At 33.8% G+C, this 10,037-nt stretch overlaps 1 non-coding gene across 1 annotated transcript; it reads left to right on the top strand.

The window, feature by feature from the left end:
• The first annotated feature begins 1,202 nt into the window (after positions 1-1,202).
• Positions 1,203-1,309, top strand: LOC133787408 (small nucleolar RNA R71). The gene has a single exon (XR_009872432.1). It is a non-coding gene; the product is annotated as a small nucleolar RNA R71 (small nucleolar RNA).
• Positions 1,310-10,037: the final 8,728 nt, after the last annotated feature.

Raw genomic sequence — 10,037 nt, 5'->3', positions numbered from 1 at the left:
AAGTGCTATAAACACTCAAACAAGCCACCTAAACTCAATTTAAACCTCTAAACCAGAAGTTAAAACTCACCTTTGCTGTAGAATCACTTCACCAAGCTGTTGCCAAGCTAGGTCCCCAAGTTCCCTTCTTTAATTCTGCCTTAAAACACCAAAACTATACTTGTTTCAACACTTAATCAAAGTCCAGAATTCTAACCACAGAGAAGAAGATTAAGAGCTTACCTTAACCCTGTTTTGATGCTTGATAAATCCCTGAGCTAGACCCTCAATTCCTCACTACAAATCCCAGAATTCCAGCTTGCTTCTCCCTTAAGTTTTATGTGTTTATCTCTCCTTAGTTTCCCTTGAACGTGTAAGTGAGCTGGGACAAAATACTTAGTCGGTTTATGTTTTTTCTAAAGGCTTCCTTAAGTCTAACTTATCCATTAAGTTAATCCCGAGGCTCAGGGTGCCGGAACCGTCCCCGAGGCCAAAATGGTAAAATCCCCCAATATTCCCACCTAGACATTCTAACCTCAAATATATCTCCATATATTTATTTTCATGTCCCGATAATCCAAATTGCTACCCGCTATCTAAAATTATCCCCGACTTCTCCAAAGTCATATCTTAAACCCCGTTGTGGCTTATCCCGCTATCTGACCCTAGAATCGTCTTGAGACATGCTCAACGAACCTGTCCACATAATAATGTGGTTCTCACATATATCACATATCATATTACCACATAATACAATCAATTATCATATAAACAATATTGAACACATAATTACTCATTAAATCACAATTATTCCAGCAATGCCCTCCTGGCATACTAATCAAGGCCCTTAAGCCTTATTAGCGAATTTGGGTCGTTACACTATCCCTCCACATATGAAGCATGGATCTCATGTCTCTACCTTTGTAGCTATATGGATTCCTCTACCTTCTTGAGATTTGAAAGCTTCGAATTGTTGTCGCAATGATTCAATTTGGCTTTTGACTTTGTCCTCTTCCCTCAATTGGTAGATTCTAGTTGATCATGGCGTGTCCATAAGACTTGGTCCATTCCATGTATAGGACTTTTCAACAAGATCGTCGAGGTACTCGAAAGCTTCATCGGGATCTTTTTGAAGGAATTCACCATTGCACATCATTTATACGAATTGTCTTTGTCTGGTTGTGAGACCGTCATAGAAATAGCTTATCAAACGCCAGCTTTCGTATCCATGATGTGGCCAGTGATTTATCAAATCTCTAAACCTCTCCCAGACCTGATGGAAAGTTTCATGGTCTTTCTGGGCGAAGGTAGAGATTTGCCTCTTAAGGCTGCTAGTCTTATGGGGCGGAAAATATTTGGCAAAGAATGCTTTTGTCATTTCGTCGCATGTTCCGATAGATCTAGGCCTTAAGGAATACAACCAGCTTTTTGCTTTGTCTTTGAGAGAGAAAGGAAAAAAATTCAATCTCACAATGTTGGTGACATCAGCTCGGTTGTTGAATGTTGCCACCACCTCTTCGAATTCCCGTATATGCACGTACGGACTCTCATTTTCCAGCCCATGGAAGGTTGGTAAGAGGTTAATCATGCCGGGTTTGAAATCGAAATTTGGCATATTGTTGGGAAACATTATGCATGAAGGTGTGGCTGTATGCGTAGGATGTAAATAATCCTGTAGCATTCTTGGTTGGACTTTATCTTGATGAGCCATCATGGGTGGTTCAGGAAGTCTCGGTGAATCGGGAGTGTTTGAACGAATGGAAGAAAACGACGAACTAGGAGAGTTTTCTAAAGTTTCTACTTGTTGTCTCACGAATCTCCCTAGTGCGTCTCTATTTCGTGGCATAATTTATTTTTTTATTTTGTAAGTATTATAAGCACAAGTGTGTAATAGTGTAATAAGTATACACCAAAAATGGTCCAAGGCCAATTGGGAAGGCTGCAAGGTACCACTTTAGGCCCGAACGCTTTTCTAAAACTCCCCGAGGTTCTTAGAAAAGATTGGAGGGTAACGCTAACACAGACCTTATTTAAGAACCAATTTTTCTAAGACAGAACAAGTTTGGTTTTTACTAATTTTCCAAAATTACACAAATGTTCTCAATACTTTTTTTTTATTTGTGCTTTAAAATTTTATGATTTAGTAAGATTTTATGCTTTTTTTTTGGAAAAAACCTAAATCTAGAAAATAAATTCTAAACCTAAAAGTAAAATAAATAAAAGAAATGAATAAATAAAAAAAATTACTAAGGAAGAATAAAATAAAAGAGGAATTAAAATTAAATTAAAAAAATTATTCTACTTTTTTTTAAATAGAAAAAAAATTAATTTACTATGCAAACCAATAATTGTAGAATTACCTCTCCGGCAATGGCGCCAAAAATAGATATCGCCCAATAAACTCCTAAGCGGTCGCAGTAGTAATCGGGTTATGTTGTATCCACACAGAGGTAAAATACAAGTAAAAAGAAAGATTAGTAAATTAGAAATAATAAACTTTGAAATAATGTAACTTTGAAAAATAATATATTTTATAAAACATTAAATAAACAAAATCGAGTAATTAGAATCAGAAAGAAAATATGGAAGGCATAAGTTTCATTCATGCAAACATATATATATTTTTTTTAAAATTGATTCATTCCACTCAGCTATAATTCTACACCATTAATTATAGTTGGAAAATATATATAATAAAGTTCACCTTAAAATATGTTCTTTAATTAAATTATACTAACTTCTAATTTTAAAAACATACCATATTATATACCTTAGAGCGACAATATACCAATGGCAGAATACAGTAAAAAGCATATAATATAATAAATATCCTAAATTAAATTAAGAGCCTAAATTACATAAAAAAAAAGCATGACTAGACTTATGTAAAAGACACTAATAAATTTAGAATAAAAATTAGAAGAAAATAAATTTAATTGTAACAAAGATATGGAAATGAAGAACAAAATAAAGAATGAATATGTTAAAAATATAATGTGAAACATGAACTTCACTCTAGCCTTTCCACAAGAGAATTTAGGCTAAAATAGGCATTGTTTTCACTCAAAGTAATGTAAAAGAAATGAAAGAAAATTAAGAAATAAGTGTTTTTCTCTCCAACAATACTCTCTACATTTCCTTCCACAATCTGATAATTCTTTCCTTCATTTGGCTCTCTATTTATAGTAGAAATAGGACCAAAAAATGTGTAAAATCGTGTACAAAGTAGTGGGAAAGTGGCATAGAAACTGATGGAAGTGGGGCAAGTGGTGCTGTGTCGTGGGGGACATCTGAGGCACATGGCGGAAGCTGATTGGCTCGGCAGCTGGCGCGGCATGAGCATGGGGGAAAGCCGCCAGGCAATGGGACGCGTGTCGCTCTCTGGTTGGCTCGGTAGGCATGCGTGGCAGGCTGGCAGTGTGCGTCAGGTGCGGTTGGCTGCTGGTGGGACAACGTGGGCACGTGTCAAGAGGTGTGGGACTCGCGTGGCAGGCGCGTCAGGTGGTAGGGATCAAGGCGGCTCGGCTTGGCTCCGTGGCTCGGCTTGGACACATGGGTACAGCTGAAAACTTGGGCCTAGGCTCATCCTAGGCTTATTTGGGCCAATTCATCTTCAAAAATGTCATTTTTTCATGATTTCCTTAATTAGAATCCTTTATTTCTTCTTTCTTTTTCTTTGTGTCAAAATACATTTTATTTCCTTAAAATTGAACACAAATTAAATTAAAATTAATATTTTCAAACATAAAATATATGACAATAAATCCATGAAAATATTAATTAAAACTTAATTAATTTTAAAGTTTAACACTAATAAGATGATATTTTTGAGCACTAATCACCAATTAACACAATGTTGATGTTTTGCTTCCATTTAAGGAAGTTTTCTCCAGTAAGTTTCTCCATCGAAAGTTGAGAAAGGATGGGAGTAGACACAACCATAATTAAACTACAAATTACTAATAAAATAGAAATCAATCACATTTTCTCAATAAAACTTCTATTCACACAAATTTCAATAATAGCACAACATATACCAATAATATGTAACATATGAGAAAAAAATACCAAAAACAATCATATCTCTATTTCTTTAGGATTTTAACTAATCTATGATATCCTTGTCTCGGTTGGCAAGAGTAAAAAATACCACTAGTTAAATAGAATTGTAAACTCACTTAATAAGGCACACCACTATTAACAACGTACTATTCGATCAAAATAAGAAAACAAAATCTCTTATTTTATGAGCTAGACCCACGGTTTCGATAATCATAGATTTAGTCCTAGTAGTCACCGTAGGGGTGAGTCTAGTAGAATTTGACCTATAATTATCTATCTTTCGAGATCTAACCTTGTCAAAATAACTAATTAACACATGCCATAGGGGGACGAATCAAAGTGCCTCGATGCCCCATTAAGCTATTGACTATTGTAAACCAACGGTGGTGATCGAATAAAATTCTAAAAATATGCTCATTATTAAATTAAAAAATAGTTTTTTTATTATTTATTTTTACAAAATTAATGACTATGGTTTTCCCAAAAAAAAATTAAACAGATTAAATTTTTTAAAACCAAAGCCCTATAATTTCTTATTAATTCTAAAGTGTCACATTGAAACAAATCCAATTAATTTAGAATTAATTTGTTGCTAATCAATATTTAGGTTTAACTAATATAATGAACCTATACAATTAAGTCCAACTCAGGAAAATGGGTCTTAATAATTGGGCTTGTATGGAGGAGGGTTGGGTCCAGTATGCCGATCCCACTACAAAGGCCCCCTATCTTCTATACAAGGTCCAAAAGACAAGAATTTAAACCTTCATTTTATTAATTGTTATTAATTGATTAGGCCCACTATAGTCATGCAAGACAAATAGGCCTTCACAAGTGGAATCACCCACAAGAGAGGAATTTAAACTTTATATTTTCTAATAGGCCCAAATAAAACCTATCATTTTATGAATATTTTATTTGGCAAAGTCCATATATCTAACAAACATATGGACCACTATATGCATCTAAGCCCAATTGCAAAAATACCACATATAGTGCAAACAGGCATGTTATAATTGGATGGGCCTAATCATGTTACTATATGAGAAATTCTATGAATTTATGCAAAAATACCACAATTAATTTCATTTACAAAAATACCACAATTAATTATCTAGAATTTATCAAAAATATTCAAATTAATTAAATTTTTACAAAAAATAATTCAATTTAAATGAAATTTATCAAAAATTAACAATAGTTAATTTAAATGAAATTTATCAACAATCAACTTGGTTTTAGGTTAATTTGAAAAAAAAATTATTAATTTAATTTAAATAGGATTTATTAACAATTAACCAAAGTTAATTTAAATCCCATTTATTAAAAAAAATATTGTATTAATTGGCTGAAAAACATGATATTTTTCAAAATTTAACCTATTTTAAATTTTAAAATCAATATCTAAACTGTTTTTAAAAAATATATTGTGTTGTTACAACTATAAGCAAATATTTTAACCATTTTAAAAAAATAAAATATTAATAGTTATAACAACCCTAAAATATCTTAAAAGAGTTAATAAAATTAAAATATCCATAAGAACATCTAACTAACAATATTCAAATTTCAAATCATTTAAATATTAAAAACTATAGAATAAAAAGATATTAATATTTTCAAATAAAGATTTAATAAAAATATCAAGAATTTAAAAGAAAATATCTTAAATATCTGATATCTTAATTCTAATATTTTAATATATTATTAAAAGATTTAAAATTAAGTTGTTAGACTATTTTTAAATTTGAATTTGAATCTTTGTAGAAAATATCTAATTATTTAAATCTCAACTAACAAAAATATCTTATTTAAAAAAAATTAAATGATAAAAAGAAAAAGATATTTTGGGTTTTGATTATAAATAATTTATTTCCACAAATTTTTTTTTTCTTTAATTTTCAAAAAAATAATTAAAAATTTCTGTTCTGGGCGCGCATTCTGGTGCGTGTCGGTGGCGTGCGGGCATGCACGAGCGCATGGGCAGCCAGGCCAAATTTTTCCAAAAAAAAAATTTAGAGCATTTTTTCAAACCAAAATCATTTTCTAATTAATTTTTAACATATTTTAAACAAAATAAAGCATATATAAAAATTAATAGTATAGAAAACACAACAAAATAACCTAAAAATTGCTAATAATCACATAAAATCAATATGCTTCATAAAAACATGAAAAACCATCCAATTATTCAAATATGTCAAATAATCCAATTTTTAATATGTTCATGCATGAAAATAAAGACTACCAAAGGCACTGAGGCCAGTTGTTAGGAAAACTTATACATGATCTTTATTTATTTTCATGTAGATCTAATATTAAACAAATTAATATGAGATAACTTAGAACATGTTTCTAATATTGAATTCAAAGAGAAACAAAGATAAGAATACTTACAGTATATGCAGAGGAATGAAAGAATCATCCTTCAGTTTCTCTAACTCTTGTATCCTTTCTGTCGCAGAGTATTATCAAGAAACTGAACCGTTCTTCTAATTTCTGCACAGTCTTCCAATGTATCTGTTGACGGTGCAATCTCATCAACAAAATTAGATCGGAAAACTCAAAGGTAAGTTAGGTGATGTTTATATAAGAACTAATAATAAACTTTAAGGAAAAGTGAACACAGATAAATGATGGAGCAAGTCCTGGTATATTTCTCAATAGCCTCTCCTTACAATGAATTTTCCAACCCCCCATTCTGAGGGGTCAAGCCCCTTTTATAGCTGGGCTCTAATGGCCCCTTATACATGGTGGTCCCGTGAGACAAAATAGTACAAAAGTACACTGTCAGGGTAATAGCACAGGTGGCAGTGGTGTGGGAAGAGTGGTGGAGCAGAGGATCATAGTGTCAGCCTGGTACATAGTCAGAGGCGTGCATATAGTGCCTCCACTCTCTTGGACTGATCCGTACCTCCACTACCTGCGTGGTACAGGTGTCAGGGTAATGCTCCTGTCCTCCCCATGGTTGTGCGTCATGCACCCGTACACGTACGGGTACCATGTACCCAATGGTTATTCCACGTCCTACTAAGTGTAGGGAAGCTCAGGAAGAGAGATAAGGCTTCTTCAACGGGGCCTGCTGCGTGTGTGATGAGGCATGACGCCTACAAATGAGATGAGGGGCTTATCTTGTGAAACCATCACTTTGCATTCTCCATACTATGAGGCTCCTGATACATGGCCGAAGGGTGTTTAGTGGATGCTATGTCTCTTGAGGCCTTTGACGTGGCCGGTGAGCGAAGCGAGGCACACATGCCCCTTGGGCGAGGCCTTTGGGGGCGAGGTGAGGTGACCTTACTGCAAGTCCTTGGGGCGCGCGGGGCGCGCGGGCGCGCGGCGCGCGCGGGCGCGCGGTGCGCGGCGCGCGCGGGCGCGAGGCGGCGTGCGCGCGGGGTGCGCGCGCGGGCATCGTGCGCGGGACGCTTGGGTCGTTTTGGTCAATTTGAGCAGGGTCATTTTGAGCAATAATTTGAGGGTTCAAATGGACTTCAAACATGGTTGCCTTGGACCTTCCGGAGACCTTAGGCATTAGATGTGGGTTCTTTACCGGTGTTGAATTTTGAGCATCCACAGTATCCTTAGACTCACCTAGACTAGTGTGGGCAATTCTCAACACATGAGATAGATACAGAGACAAGAAGAGAAAATAACAAAGAGGCTTAGAAAAGAACTTGTGTTTAGAGATAATGTAAAACTATCATAAAACCAGTGATTAAACTTATCTGCCGTCTGTCTTGACTTATCTCTAAGCACTCATTTTATAGACTCAATTAGGCCATTTAATTTAATTAAGAAATCAATAAACTAATAGCCAATTTGAAGTCCTAGGTCAAAATTATCATGGGCTTTAGGCCCATGAAATTTCTCATTTGATTATAAGCTCATTGGACTTAAATTCAAGGCATGTATTATTTTCTATTGATTTAATAAATTGGATAATTATTTAAATCCTTGATCAAATTAATTATTTATAATTTGAACCTTGATTTAAACTTATTTATTAATTTAGATACTAGTTTATTTTAATTAATAAATATGCCATAATTTATCTTTTATTTTAAAAAATACATCTGTGAAACTATCCAAAATTGACCTAGTCAACTTTGATAATTCTAATTGATAATTAAATAAATTAATTGAGACTATCTAGATGATTTTATCCAAGGTAGAATGGGGACTATGGGCCTATGAAATCAAGCTCCAATAAGTTATCATAAATCTAACAAATAAATTTACTAACTTATTAATTCCTCGTGACTCCACTATAGACTCGGAATCGCACTCTTGAATTCATATAACGCTCTATAACAAATATAGATACGTTATTAATTATTCATTGTTACAACCATAACTGTCACTCAATCCTCTATAGACTGTCTACAATGAGATAGGACTAAAATACTGTTTTACCCCTCATTGTATTTTATCCTTAAAATACTTAGTTCCTTGTAAATGATATTTCAGTAAACTAATTTAATTACTGAAATGAGATCTCTATCATTTAACACCTTGAACCAAACTAAAAGGAAACCATCGTTTCACTTCTTCATCAGAAGCTATAGATGTTCATATCTATGATTATCATTCCCACTCAATTATACTACCGAGTTCCCAAGATGTAAGTATGGGCTAGTCCATAGGGTAAGCTGGTAACAAACAAGTCAAAGAAATCAAATAATACAATCAATTATAATACTAACAACTCAGAATTTAGATTGAATTGACCTATGGTCAACTATATGATATGACTAAAATAGACAATAATGGTATGTTTACTTATCTTATCAATTGTCAATATCGGTCCAGTCTGATATAACAAATACGTCCGATCTTATCTACTTTGCTAATGTTCTGGAAAGAACATAACACTGTAATGTGTAAGTAGATCATATCGTAGATTGGCAAGTCAGTGTAATTCCTGTGCTCTAACTAATCTTAGAACTAACTTATTTTGAACATATAATCATATTTATATTCCACTGTGATTATGTCACAATAAATAAGATTAGCTATATGCTGGTTTTAATAGAAGTTTATATTAAGCAAATAATCATGGAAATAAAACATGTGAGAAAAGTGATTGACCAAGTCAAAAAAATGATTTCTTATTCTTTTATTGATAATAAAATGAGATTATAAAGAATTTGGGTTTTAATTAGGGCATAAAAACCCAACAAACACGCCCTCCAGCATAAATGCTAATTTGTAAGAGAGAATCGAGTCTCAACACTAAGATCTAGCCAATAAATATCCCCATCAAGGGTAACGATCGTGTTACCTAGGGCATCGCTACTTATCCAAGAGTAAATCCCTCACAAGGGTAACCATCAAGTTACCTAGGGCATCATTACTTATCCAGGAGTGCAATCGAAGTTACACGGTTTTATAGAGACTTCTATGTTAATCTTTTGTGCTGGTGAGAAGTTGCCCATAGGTTGTTCACCCTCACTCAAACTTGGCAACCCCTAGTATCTCTAGGCACTCTCACTAAATGGCCAATATTCACGGTTGTTATCCGGGAATAACGTATTAGAGCACTTGCTCGGTATCTAACCGTTCACTGATTAAGTAAGCATGAGGGCCCCTAGGTCCCACTACTACTAAAACACCCTTTTAGGACACTTTTCTAGGGCACTCACCTAGATGCGAGTCGTAAAAACAAACTCTTGGACTTTTTAGGACTTGCATTGCTAGTCCTTAAAGAATTTCTTTTAGGGCTCGCGGAGCGAGTCCTAAAACCATGTGTGTCCTAAAAGTTTGAGTTTTTTTTTTTAACAAACACCTCCTGGAATTTTTAGGACTCGCAATTCCCTCCAATTTTTTTAACTAAAATTACAAGAATGTTTTTAGGACTCACATTACGAGTCCAAAAAACTTATGTGTATTCTAAAATTTTGAACTTTAAAAAATTTCAAATTCCCTCCAACTTTTTTAACTAAAATTACGAAAATGTTTTTAGGACTCGCATTGCGAGTCCTAAAAACTTATGTGTG

This window comes from Humulus lupulus, chromosome 6 (genome assembly GCF_963169125.1).
Source record: "Humulus lupulus chromosome 6, drHumLupu1.1, whole genome shotgun sequence".
NCBI lineage: Eukaryota > Viridiplantae > Streptophyta > Magnoliopsida > Rosales > Cannabaceae > Humulus > Humulus lupulus.
This window is presented reverse-complemented; position numbering and strand designations above follow the sequence as displayed.